Here is a 14,823-nt window from a genome sequence, read left to right as displayed (position 1 = left end):
CTCCAGCGATGCTCTTTCCAGCCGCACAGATGCCTGCGGCTGTTGCTGCTGCTGCTGCATGGTCTGCACCACTTCGGTGAGGCCCCTGATCTGTTGAACCAGCAGGTCGAACTGCTCCATGCTGACTGCCGTTGCCGGAGGAGGAGGAGCCTGAAAAATTGGAGACGAGGTCGGATCTCACTAAGATCTGACCATGGAGGCCGTAGATCGCCTAATGGATGCCTTTCGGGGAGGCATCAAGTGGGGATCTGGCAGGAGAAGAAGAAGAAGATGATCGGAGACAGTCTCGTTGAGTACTCCTTTAAGAACAAGGGTCCTGCGAAGACATAGTACCCTCCCTCTAGCGCCAATTCTGTTGGTGCAGAATTTCATCGATATCGGAGAAGCTGGAGTCGAGGGGATCGCGGCCGCCATCGGGACCTGCAAGAAAGTCTAAATCGGAGTTGGGGGTGCTCCGACAAGACCCTCCGATGCCCAAGTCAGTACTCTGCCTCAACAGAAATGAAGCACTCGAATGAGATTTTAGCAGAGTTTCGAGATAGCATTTAGAGCTTCGAGGAGAACGTATCTGGGGGGTCTCTTTTATAGACGGGAGAGCATAATCGATTGACAGCGACATCAGTAACTGCCTGGTAGTGGGCCGTTCAGGGCCACGTGGAGTTTGTTACGGAGAGTAGTGGTGTCTGTTGTCGCGACTTGCCAGAGAGTGGTGGGGCCACATGGAGTTTGTTGCGGAGAGTAGTGGTGTCCGTTGTCGTGACTTACCAGAGAGTGATGGGGCCACATGGAGTTTGTTACCGAAGTGGAGTGGTGTCCGTTATCGTGACTTGTCGGAGAGTTCGGACCGGACGGCTGAAGCTCGGTTGGAACATCTGTGGAGCAGAATAGCTCTCTGTCTCAACAATCTAAGAGAAGCTCGGATATTTTGAGGTTGCTGATGGGTTAACTGTTGTTGGGTGCCTTAGGCTCGATGCTGTAGACGGAAGTCATCCGCTGGAGGAGTCTGGAGGACACTGTGGAAGGTCGGCTGGCGCTGTTGAAGGTTGATGGCTGGAGAGGTACGAAAGACACCGGAGATAGTCGGTCACTGTAGAAATCTGATTGCTGGAGCCCGTCCGTGTAGAGTTCGTCCGGAATCCAATCGCTGTAGAAGTTCGGACAGAGTCCGATTCTTGTAGGAGTCCGGAAGAAGGCCGTTTACTGTAGAAGCTCGGATGGAGACTAGTTGCCGTAGAAGTCCGGATGGAGACCGCTTAACGTAGAAGCTCGGATGGAGACCGGTTGCCGTAGAAGTCTGGATGGAGATCGCTTATCGTAGAAGCTCGGATGGAGACCAGTTGCCATAGAAGTCGGATAGAGACCGCTTATCGTAGAAGCTCGGATAAAGTCTGCTTGCAATAGGAGTTCGGAGACACCAGAGGCAGTCGGTCACTATACAAATCCGGTTGCTGGAGCCCATCCATTGTAGAAGTTCATCTGGAATCCAACCACTGTAGAAGTTCGGACGGAGTCCGATTCTTGTAGGAGTTCAGAAAAAATTCGGAAGGCGATCGACCATCACAGAAATTTGGATGGAGTCTGGCTACTGTAGAAGTCCTACTGCTGGAAAAGCTCGGATATTGATGAAGTCTGAAAGAAGCTTGGAGTATAGTCGATCGTGACAGGAGAAGTCTGGAAGAGATTCGGAGAGTAGTCGATCACTGTAGAAAATCGATTGATAGTGAAGTCCAAAGAGCATTTGAAGCGGTCCGATAGATGAATGAAGGAGCTCATTATTGGAGAAGTCTGGATGGCACGATAGGAGTTCATCCGTTGGAGGAATCTGGAGGACACTGTGGAAGGTCGACTGTGGAGGAGTCCGGATGGTACTGTGGAAGCTCGTACGGCCAGGAGAGTTCAGAAAGACACCGCACAAGGTTGGAAGCCGGAAGAGTCCTAAGAGGGTTGGCCTCTTACGAACTTCGGCTGGAGTTATTTTATACCCAACAAGTGCTTTTCTTAAATCCAAAAAAAGTTATGGCATCATTAAACTTAAGATACTATTGTCGGAAAGTTTGTTTAAGTCGTATATTGATTTATTTAATGTACACACACTGTGTTCCTTTCCTTTAATCGCAAAACCTTCAGGTTGATCCATATAAATCTCTTCTTCCAAATTTTTATTAAAAAAAGACAGTTTTAACTTCCATTTGGTGTAACTCTAAGTCATAATGAGCCACCAAAGTTATAATAATTCTAAGTGAATCTTTCTTAGAGATCGGTGAAAACGTCTCTTTATAAGCGATGCCATCTTTTTGAATAAAATATTTGGCAACAAGTCTGGCTTTATATTGCTCTATATTGCCATTTGAGTCATGCTTTGTTTTAAAGACCCACTTACACCGAACTCTCTTACTTCCTTTTGGCAATTCAGCAAGCTCCCAAACTTGATTTTGATCCATAGATTTTAATTTATCTTTCACAGCAGCAATCTATTTAGAAGAATCATCATATGGTACAGCTTGTGAAAATGAAATTGGATCATTGTCAATTACTATGTCAATTTCCGACTCTTGAAAATAAATCACATAATCATTAGAAATAGCATATCTCCTTTCTCTTTGAGATCTTCTTAATGTTACTCTTTGTGACTTATCTATTACAGGTTCATCATTTACATTTTTATTATGGAGTAGTGTTTGATCACATGTTTATTGTCCTAGAGTATTGTTAGATTAGGTTACAGGAACAATAACATTCTTAAAGTTATAGGTAATGGTACTTCCACCCTAACTTCTTGAATGCAAATATTATGCAATTCTTCACTCTTACTAACCTCACCATTCTCAATGAACCTTGCATTTCCAGATTCGACAATTCTTGTGCTGTGATTAGGACAATAAAATATAAATGCCTTTGACTTTTCTAGATATCCAATGAAAAAATCACTTGTCGTTCTAAAGTCCAATTTCTTTTCATATGGAGTATAAATTCTTACTTTTGCTGTGCAACCCCAAACATGCAGGTGCCTTAAACTAGGTTTCTTTCTAGTCCATAGTTCAAAAGGAGTCTTTGGAACTGCCTTACTAGGAACACTATTTAACAAATACATCATCGTTTTTAATGCATACATCCATAATGAAATGGCCGGTAAAGTTAAATTGCTTATTATACTCCTAACCATTTTCATTAAGATATGATTACGTCTTTATGCTACATTATTTTGCTGTGGTGTATCCGGCGTAGTATATTGAGCACATATACCATGTCCTTCAAGGAATTTAGCAAATGGACCTAGAGATTGTCCTGATTCATCATACTTTCCATAATATTCACCACCTCTATCATATCTAATAATTTTCACTTTTTTATCTAATTGCCTCTCAACTTTATTAATGTACACCTCAAGGGCTTGTACGGATTGAGACTTTTCATACAATAGATAAATGTAACCATAATGTGACCAATCATCAATAAAAGTAATAAAATATTTTTCTCCACCTAAGGTTGGAACATCAAAAGGTCCACATATGTCGTGTGTGTATAATCTCAAGAAGCTATATGCTTCTTGTGGCTCCTTTTTTAGTGTGTTTGATTTATTTTTCTTTAATACAATCAACACACACTCCGAAATTAGTAAAATTCAACTTTGGAAGAATTTCGTTCTTTACCAATCTCTCAATTTTTCTTTGGATATGTGACCCAAACATTTATGCCACAAGTAAGTAGAATTCTCATCAACTAAACTACTTTTAGTACCAATATTATGATGCAAAGTCATTAAGATCTTAGCAAACAAATCATCAAGTTTAAACTTATAAAGACCATCACATAAGATTCTAGAACCAATAACATTATTGTTCTTAAACAAAGTGAAAGATCCAAAATCAAACTTAAAAGTAAATCCTGCCATATCAAGTTTCGATAAAGAAACCAAATTGTGGGGAAAAACTAGTACATAAAGGGTTTGAAACAAATCCACATGATGTCCGGTATCTAAAATTAAATGGTAAGTACCAATGCCTTCCACTAGAGCTTTGTCTCTATTTTCCATGAACACAAAATTCTGATTTAGCTTTATGGTTTAGATCGTAAGAAATCTCTGCATCATATTGAAAATATGAGTTATAGAGCTAGAATCAATCTACCAAGTATTATAAAGAACTTCAGTAAAATTTGAATCAAAATATATAAAAGCACGAGGCTTATCTTTCTTTTTAAACCAAGCCTTACATTTAGACAATCTTTCTGATAGTGCTTAACTTTGTTACAGAAACGGCACTTATCATTCCTGTGTTCCTTCTTGTGAATTATATAAGCTTTCGAAGGTTCATTCAGGTTGTGCAAACCTTCTTGTTTTTTTCTAGCTTCCTTTTAGAACTCTTTCCAGCCTCTTGATGACTCACAAAATGAACAGAATGAGTCCTTTGATTCTTTAGTCTTGTCTCCTCTTGAACAAGCATACTGGTCAACTTATTAGCATCCCACTTGTCCTTAATAGTATTGTAATTCATTTGAAAAGGACCATATTGTTCAGGAGGCAAGGAATTAAGTATGAATTGTACTAAAAAATACTCATCCATGTTCATTCCTAAAGTCTTTAATTTTGCTGCCAAAGTCATCATCTCGAGAACATGCTCATGCATGGTACATGAACCATCAAATTTCATGGTGGTCAAGTTACTCATTAATGTACCAGCAAATGACTTATCAGTAGTTTGAGAATGCTCTTACACAAATTTCATGAATTCCTTAGCACTATTAGTATTGGGTAGAGTTGACTTAATATTGTTTGAGAATGCTTTTGCAAGAACATTAGGCTTAATCTATTTGATCTTTCCCAAGCTTTATGAAAAGATTTTTCATCATCACTACTTGCATCAGTAATAGCAGCAGGTTTCTCAACTTGAAGTGCGAGATCAAGATTCAAAATACCTAAGTAAAATTGGACTTATTCACACCAATCAGAGAAATTCAGCCCATTAAATAAAGGAACAGATGAAGCATGCGAGTGCAGTGAAACAGGAATAGTGATTGCAAATAGGAAAAATATACATACAATAATGCTTTGAGTCATAATCATCATCACATAATCTCCAATTCAAATAAATGACTCTAACAAATATTAAAGTACTCCTTTAGGTTATACTAAAATATACAATCATAAATCATCAAGATGCTAAAAAAATTTTACTTGATTTGGTGATTATATATGAAGGAAAAGTATCCGATCTGATCGGATGGCTAGGGTATGTTTTGAAAATTTTTCTATTCCAAAGCTTACATAACAATTATAAATTATCTTGATCACAGTGGAATAAGGATCAAAATCTCTAGGAGAATTTGAATCCAATGCCTCATGAGGCCTGAGAGCATAGGTTCTCTACTTCTCATACACGTCAAGCACCGCAGGAAATAGGTTGAATTCTTTGGGTGTTGATCCTTTAGAAAGAAGCAGGGAAGAGACGAGAGGTTGAGATCTGATCTCAGGCCCTTAGGAAGGATTCTACATGCCAAAGAGAAGCACACAAAATTCCACACACCAAGGGAGTGTGGACGTCCACCCCTTACTATCTCATGGTGGTTAGGAACAATTTTTTGTCGCATAAATTTTTCTTTCGTACATATCACCGGTTGAAAGAGGTCCTGCCTTTTTATAGTTGAGGCACCGTAATCTGATTCAATGTCCTAACTTATTTAGGAAACTAATCCAAAGTAGTTAGGACTCCTAACTAGTTAAGAAACCCACTTAAGAAAGAATACCGACCCCCTTGCACACGTCCATAACACTCTACGCACGGAAAAGAAAGATGGGGTGGAAGAAATCAGTGCCTCCTCCCTTTTTTTGGTCGGATATCATGAGAGAGAATCTCAGGTTCTAAGGATTCTTTGGTTTTTAACAAAATGGACCAAATTTGATTCATTTTGGATCCGATTCGAATGCGATTCGAACTAGATTCGAAGAGCCTGTCTATCCTAATCTAATTAAAATTCTCGATCATATCTAACTTGAATTTTTAACCCAATTAATCCTTAATTAAATCAGATCTAATTTAAAATTAATTAATTTTTGAATTCAATTTCTCATAAATCTCTTGGATCATTGATCAGATCATTATCATCTCCAAAATTAAATCTAAACCTCATATCCAGTACTAGCTAGACATAGTCAACTTGTTTAATCCTGTATGATCTCTAACTTAATTTTTAATTAAGCTAATCTATTCGTTCAATCAAATCACATACTTTCAAATTGAACTCATAGACTTAGGTCAATTCTTTTCTATATTGTCTGACTTTGTGCATGATTCTATAGGTTCGAACACTAAGCCGGTAGATATGAACCATTTTCTACACTAATCAAAATTATCATCTAGCAATGGTTCCCGATGTCTAGATAGATCGAATATATGCAAAGTAATATTTAAGAACCTCTGCATATGGTTATCGCATAATTCATCCCTTTGACCTCAAATGCTCAAAAATGATATAGGATTTAACTGTCAATCCTTAATTAGTCATCTACATAGTATTTCAATCTTTCTAATCCATCACATGGATTATCCGGACTCAGGATTTACTAAATTGAAATACAGTGATGCATTATCTCCTATAATATGGAGGGATCAATCCCATCTTGATTCACACACAGACTTTGCAAGTACTTGACTGTACCCAATAGCTTTAGATCACTGCATTAGAAATGCATATAGTCTGATAGTAAAGTATAGTGAGTTACTTGCAAGTCACTATGATGATCTCATGTCTGAGAGACACTTATGCCCATATGCTTAATGAGCTACTCTTGACAACAGAGCTCTGCAGGTGAGTCACTTGTTCAGTGATGATGTATCACTACATCTCACCTGTATGCCATACCAGTGTCTCCACACTCTTTGATTATAAAGACAACCAAGCTATATGGTACACAATGACCTACACTCGATAAACATCATCGTCCTTTAATGACATATCATTTGGTCTCGAGCATGTTTAAGAACTATTCGATAAATCTTTCTTTATCAATTTTATATAGTTCTAAGGACTTCATCACAACACATGGGTTCATATAAAGAAGATGTACACTTTGTGATGAAAAATATCAATAATTTTTATTAATTTATAATTTATATATAATTATAAAAAGTACAATCATCCAAATAATTAGCTTTAAGATATATTTTTACAACTCCCACTTGAACTAAAGCCAATCGGTACAGTATATAATACCCATCTTCTATTTGTGTTTGTCAAATTTTTTGATTTCGAGGGTCTTAGTAAATAGGTCGATCAAGTTCTCCTTTCTATTGATCTTCTGAAGCTCGATCTCACCTCGATCCACGATCTTTCGAATCAAATGATAGCGGCACAGAATATGCTTGATGCGTTGATGGGACTTCGATTCTTTCGCTTGAGCTATGGTTCTAGTGTTGTCGTAGTACAACAGAACAGGACCATCCAAGGAGGGTGCCACTTCAAGGTCGCTAATGAATTTTTGCAACTAGATAGCTTCTTTCGTAGCATTGGATGCCGCAATATATATTATCTTGCAAGTTTAGTCAGCTATGGTGTGCTGCTTGAAACTTTTTCAGCAGATCGCTCTTTCATTTAGGATAAACACATAACCTGACATGCTCTTATTGTCATCATGATTTGACTGAAAGCTAGAATCAGTATATTTCGCAAGATTCAAGTCAGTATCTTCATAGATAAGTCATTTTTCAAATATTTAAAGATTATTTTTACAACCTTCCAATGGTTCTCACCTAGATCAGACTGGTACCTACTCACTATTCTTAATGAGTGTGTCACATCCGATCTTGTACATATCGTGGCGTACATGATAGATTTCATTGTCGAAGCATATAGGATTCTACTCATACACTTTCTCTCTTATGAAGTTGTCGGACAATCCTTCTTAGAGAGAGTAATTTCATGACCTATCGAAAGATAGTCTTTCTTAAAATTTTTCATGCTGAACCATTTCAGCATAGTATCGATGTATGTGGATTGGGATAATCCAAGCAGCCTTTTAAATCTATCTTTATAGATCTTCATCCATAGGATGAAGGATGCTTCTCTCAAATCTTTCATGAAGAACTGTGAAGATAGCCAAAGCTTTATATTTTGTAAAATAGGAATGTCATTTTCTATTAACAGTATATCATCCATATATAGTACAAAGAAGATGACTACAGAACCATTAGCCTATTTATAAATGCAGGGTTCTTCTCCATTCCTAATGAAGCCATATATTTTGATCACTTTATCAAAATGCATGTTCCAACTTCGAGATGTCTGCTTCAATCCATAAATGGATCTCTAAAGCTTGTACATCTTTGATTCATCTATGGATGTGAATCCTTCAAGTTGTATCATATACATCTTTTTTTTCAGCTTTTCATTAAAAAAAGTAATTTTGATATCCATTTACCAGATCTCATAATCAAAGTGTGTCACTATCGCAAGTATAATTCGGATGGATTTGAGCATTGCCACAAAAAAAAAATCTCATCATAGTCAATATTATAACTTTGACGATATCTCTTGATAACCAAACAGACTTTATGTCTCCATCTTCCTATCTGCACCCCTTTTCCCTTTGAATATCTATTTATACTCTATGGATTTTATACCTTCAGATGGATCAATAAGTATCCATACACTATTGATCTCCATGGACTCCATCTTGGATTTCATGGCTTCAAGCTATTTTTCTGAGTTGGACCTTTGCATGGCATTCATGTAGGTGATCGGATCTTTATCATTCTCATCGAGTTCAACAGAATCACCATCTCGGATCAAGAAACTATAGTATCTGTCTAGTTGACGTGGTATTTTACCAGATCTTCTTAAAGATGCCTCAATAATGGGCTCTGAATTTGATCTAATTAAATCTGATTCTATATTTTTATTGGTCTGTGTCAGTTCTTCTACCTGTCGAACTTCATCAAGTTCAATCTTAGAGGTATTAATTTTTTTACTAAGAATTTTTTTTTTCAAAAAGACTGTCTTATTGCTGACGAATAACTTTTGTCTTTCAACAAGATAGAAATAATATTCTTTAGTTTCTTTTGGGTACCCTACAAAATAATACTTATCAGACCTAGGTCCAAGTTTGTCGGTCCATAAATATTTTACATAAGCCGAACAATCCCAAACCCTAAGGTGAAAGAGTGTTGACTTATGTCCAATCCATATCTTATATAGAGTTTTTGTGATTGACTTGCTCAGATGTTGTTCAGAACATAGTATACAGTCTTAAGTACATAATATCAAAAAAAGATTGACAGATTTGCAAACTCCATCATGGACCGAACCATATTTAACAGAGTTCGATTCCTCCTTTCGATACATCATTATGCTGTGGTGTCTTCAGAAGGATCCATTGTGAGAGAATCCCATTCTCTCCTAGATATGTCAAAAACTCATTAAAAAATATTCACCTCCTCAATCTGACCGAAGAATTTTAATACTCTTTCCAGTTTATTTTTCTACATCATTATAAAATCGTTTGAATATTTCAAATGATTCAGACTTGTGTTTCATAAGGTAGATATACCCATACTTTGATAGGTTATCAGTAAATGTAATGAAGTAGTAATACTCTCCTCTGGCATCTATATTCATTGATCCACATACATCACTATGTACTAGACCTAGAACATCACTGGCTCGTTCATCCTTTCCAGTAAAGGGTGACTTGGTCATCTTTCTAAGAAGACATAACTCACAAGTCGGCAATGATTCATAATCATTGATATTAATGATTCTCTCTTTAGTTAACCTGTCTATTCTATTCTTATTTATATGATCGAGCCTATAATATCAAAGGTAGGTATCCATGACATTATCTATTCTAGGATATTTATTTGATGTGTGTACATTACACTAATAGATTGTGATAATGTGTAAATGTCATATTTTAATTATTCATACATAATTGTGACACCATTCATAATGATATTACAGTAATTTTTTTTTAAAAAAAAATTATAACAATTCTTGATCAAAAGATCTATGAAAATAACATTCATATGGACAATAATAATAGTCATCTAAAATAATGGCATTTAAATTGAAAGCAAGTTGAACTTTTTCTATAGCTAAAACTGGAACAGCTCTTCCATCTCCAACATTCAGAAATCGTTTGCTCTTCTCAAATTCTCTACTAACCTGAAGTCCTTACAACGAATTGCAGATATGAATTAAATTTTCAGTATCCAATATCCAGATAGTAGTATCACAGATAGAAAAATTACAAGATGTTATCATATAAGTACCTTATCCAGCAATCTTTTGTTGATTTTTCTTCCTAGATATGTCTGTTTCTATCTAACTCTGGTCTGTTTTAGATTGCTTAGGATCAACACGATAATTTTGCACCTTGCATTTTCTTCTTCTCTTAAAGGATCGATGTCCTATTGAGGACAAATCCTTAAGTATGCCAATGGACTTGTTCAACATTTGAAGTATCTCTTTTGGTTGAGAATCATCAAATTTATAGCTAAATTCATAACTCATAGCAGCCCTCATTATGCAATGTACTGTCATACAGTCATTGAGCCACTTCTGATAAGTATCTCTAATCGTCCCATCAGTATTGAGAGCTGGTACTTCAGATGCTGGATCTGTAATCACATATATGATCCTCTCATGCTCAAAAACTATTTTCAACTTTCGATATCAATTATCAAAATTGGATCCCATAAACTTGTCACTGTCCAACAGTGAGCGGAGTGATAAACTACTAGCTATTACTGAAAAGAAAAATAAAAGACCTATTAGTATATGAATTATCTAATCCTAAAGACTTGGACTTTAGTCTAAAGGTTCTCTCACTATTTCATACGAATTGATAGTCTTTACCTCCAATTCGAAGAATTACTTTAATTTCTCAGCGGATACTAAAATCCACACAGACCGTACACGAGTCCGACTATGGCTGACCAACCCATGTGCATCTATGGGTAAGTTCTTAACTAATTATTTCTCTAAACAACTTCTAGTAATTAATTTTATCTTAAATTTTATTTCAGTAGGCTAGGGCCTCCACTGAAAGTCCTAGTTTGGTCCAATCATTAATATGACCATACTCAGCCCATTTAACCAACAAATAATCAAGCTCGACTATGGTTGGTCAACCTGACCACCCATCAGAGAGATATGATTGGGCCATTATTATATAATGAATGATAACTCCAATATCTAAATAAATATCAGGCTTATGAGTCTGCAATGTTTACTTAGACTATTGGATCCATCATCATCTACTTTAATGGGAGGCTATGATCTAGTTATCTCCATAACTAGCTCATTTTATGGACCTAATAATTTAGAAGATTTGGTTATATTATTTTGACAAGCGATTGACCGATGAGTCTTAGATCTTCCCACTGACTTCACCAAGTCATAAAGAAGATTATAGACAAGTTGGTTTAATGGCACCTAACTTAGTCAAACTGATTTAATGATTTGAGAATAAAAGAATAGATCAACTAGCAAATAAAAAAATTTTTCATTGACTTCACCATGTCATGAAGAGGATTAGAGACAATCCTGGTCTAGAGACACCTAAATCAATCATACTGATTTACCTTAATGGTATGGATCAGTTCAAATTAATTAGTGATCTAATCAAAACATAATCTACCGTATTGGCCAGATAAATAAAATTAGTGGCAGGATCTACCTCGACTTGTCTTAGACACCATCGAAATGATCAGGTAAGTGGACTATCAATTAAAAATCACTGGTCATGTTATCAAGCAATATTACCAATTTATTTTAGATACCAATTGATCGATTAGTTTCGATTTGATACATCAAAGGACTCAGACTAAACCATTGAGCTACAATCAGATTCATATAGTATGGTCAAAAATATGGACTTGATCAAGCTACAACTATTGAGGTTGATCTTAAAAAAATTTTGACCTAATCTAACTCAACTCTTGATTAGATTTAATCAATTTCTCTAATTGAACTATATTTATTTCTAACCCTAGATCTAATCTAGTTAGAAAAATTGATTCATGCTAACCCATGGCCTATCGATTTATGAGGTGTCTTAATATCTTTCAGTTCTCAAATTTAGATTACTTAATTCCAAATTGTGTGAAACATGTGTTTCAGTCTGTAAAACTATTCTACTAGAATTTTAAGTAAAGAATATATCATATGTCATGTAATTTTTAGATGTTAAAATCTAATTTTTAGATCTATGTTTAACAATTAAACACATATAAATTTAATCTAAATTACTTATATACACTATATGCATCATAGCACAATTTAGATCTCTACCGACTACATCATATGTAACCTATAATTTAGATCTTAAAATAATTTTTATATCTAAATTAATTTTATTAAAATTATAATTAATTATAAATCATTTTAGATCTAATCTAAATATATTTATGATTAAAATAATTTTAAAATTTTTTTTACTGTTCTTATTTATGAGATTTGATCACAATGGCACCCTTACACGTCATAAGAAAATCCATCGAATGGATAAGAGAAGAACTCAATCTCTACTTCCTCTTATGACTGAACGGTCTAGTGATCATTTGAATTTGAGTATTGAGTTACTAAGATCTGAAATCTAATTTAAAAATTAATTATATTTACATATGCAATAATCAAAAATTCAATCATGCACTGAACATGATCATATCATGCATGTTATGTATCTAATCTAATTAGATCAATATATCAGATTAATTTAGATAAATTTCATATAATTTTAGATCTAAATCTACTTTTATATGATATATAAAATACTTAAATCAAATTTAGAATCTCATACAAAAATAATTCAAATACACACATGAACGTATACAAAATAAAATTTCTGGTTAGACCTAATTTGATGTTGTACAGAATTTTGTTTAAAATCAGATCTAAAAATCTGTCAAAATAGATTCAATTCAGATTTTGATTAAGTCTAACTTCTAATAAAATAATCTTATAAAAAATCTATTAAAATAGATTTAAAATAAATTTTAATTTGATTGTTATTTCAGTAAAAATCTGCATCAAAAAAATTTTATTATAACAGATTTATAACTAACCATCATCAACCATTGATTAGGTTCTTAAAATATGATCAAAATTAGATCAAATAATTTTTAATTAATAGGTTAAATCAAATGTAATGTTCTACATAAAAATTTGATCATATATCTCAAATAAAATATCAAAAAAAAATTAACTATGCATAGTATGTATCAATCCTGCTATGATACCATTTGAAGGAAAAGTATCTGATTTGATCGGATGGCTAAGGTGTGTTTTGAAAATTTTTTTATTCCAAAACTTACATAACAATTATGGATTACCTTGATCACAGTGGAATAGAGATCAAAATCTTTAGGAGAACTCGAATCCGATGCCTCACGAGGTCTGAAAGCACAGGTCCTCTACTTCTCCTGCACCCAAACACCGCAGAAAAGCAGGATGAATTCTTTGGGCATTGATCTTTTAGAAGGAAGCAGGAAGGGACGAGAAGTTGAGATCTGATCTCAGACCCTTGGGAAAGATTCTACACACCAAAGGGAAGCACACAAAATTCCACATGCTAAGAGAGTGTGGACGTCCGCCCCTTACAATCACATGGTGGTTAGGAAGAATTTTTTGCCGCAAAATTTTTCTTTCTTGCATATCACCAGTTAAAGAGGTCTGCCTTTTTATAGTTGAGGTGCCACAATCTAATTCAATGTCCTAACTTATTTAGAACAACTAATCCAAAGTAGTTAGGACTCCTAACTAATTAAGAAACCCATGTAAGAAAGAATATCGACCCCCTTGCGCACGTCCATAACACTCACGCACGAAAAAGATAGATGGGGCAGAAGAAATCAGCCCCTCCTCCCTTTCTTTGATCGGCTATCATGAGAGAGAATCTCAGGTTCCAAAGACTCTTTGGTTTCTAACTAAATGGGCTCAGATTTGACTCATTTTGGATCCAATTCGAATGCGATGTGAACCAGATTCGAAAAGCCTGTCAATCTAATCTAACTAAGATTCTGGACTACATCTAACTGAATTTTTAACTCAATTAATTTTTAATTAAATCAGATTTAATCTAAAATTAATTAGTCCTTGAATTCAATCTCTCATAAATTTTTTGGATCATTGATCAGATCATTATCATCCTCGGAATTAAACTTGAAACTTATATCTAGTGCTAACTAGACATAGTCAACTTGTTTAATCCCATATGACCTCTAATTTATTCTTAATTAAGCTAATCTATTTATTCATCAAATCACGTACTTTCAAATTGAACTCATAAACTTAGGTCAATTTTTCCTACATTGCCTGATTTTATGCATGACTCCATAGGTTCGAATACTAAGTCGGTAGCACAGAAACTATTTTCTATACTAATCAAAATTACCATCAAGCAATGGTTTCCAACATTGGATAGGTTGAATATATGCAAGACAATATTCAAGAACCTCCATATATGGTTACCACATAATTCATTCCTTTGACCTTGAATGCTCAAAGATGATTTAGGGTTTAACTGTCAACCTTGAATGAGTCATCTACATAATATTTCAATGATTCTAATCCATCACATGGATTATCCAGACTCAGAATTTATTAAATTAAAATATAGTGATGCATTATCTCCTATAATATAGAGGGATCAATTGCATCTTGATCCACACACAGACTTCACAAGTACTTGACTATACTCAGTAACTTTCCATCACTACATTAGAAATGTAGATAGTCTGACATAAAAGCATAGTGAGTTACTTGTAAGTCACTATGGTGATCTCAGATCTAAGGACACTTATGCCCATCGCTTCGCGAGCTGCTTTTGAC

At 35.0% G+C, this 14,823-nt stretch overlaps 1 pseudogene; it reads right to left on the bottom strand.

Moving 5' to 3' along the window:
* Nucleotides 1-4,022: 4,022 nt before the first annotated feature.
* LOC140858767 (uncharacterized) lies at nucleotides 4,023-4,769 on the bottom strand (annotated as a pseudogene).
* Between the last annotated feature and the right edge of the window lie 10,054 nt (nucleotides 4,770-14,823).

Source organism: Elaeis guineensis, chromosome 6 (assembly GCF_000442705.2).
Source record: "Elaeis guineensis isolate ETL-2024a chromosome 6, EG11, whole genome shotgun sequence".
In the NCBI taxonomy this organism is placed as follows: domain Eukaryota; kingdom Viridiplantae; phylum Streptophyta; class Magnoliopsida; order Arecales; family Arecaceae; genus Elaeis; species Elaeis guineensis.
The sequence above is the reverse complement of the archived record's forward strand: the minus strand, read 5'-3'. Positions and strand labels throughout refer to the sequence as shown.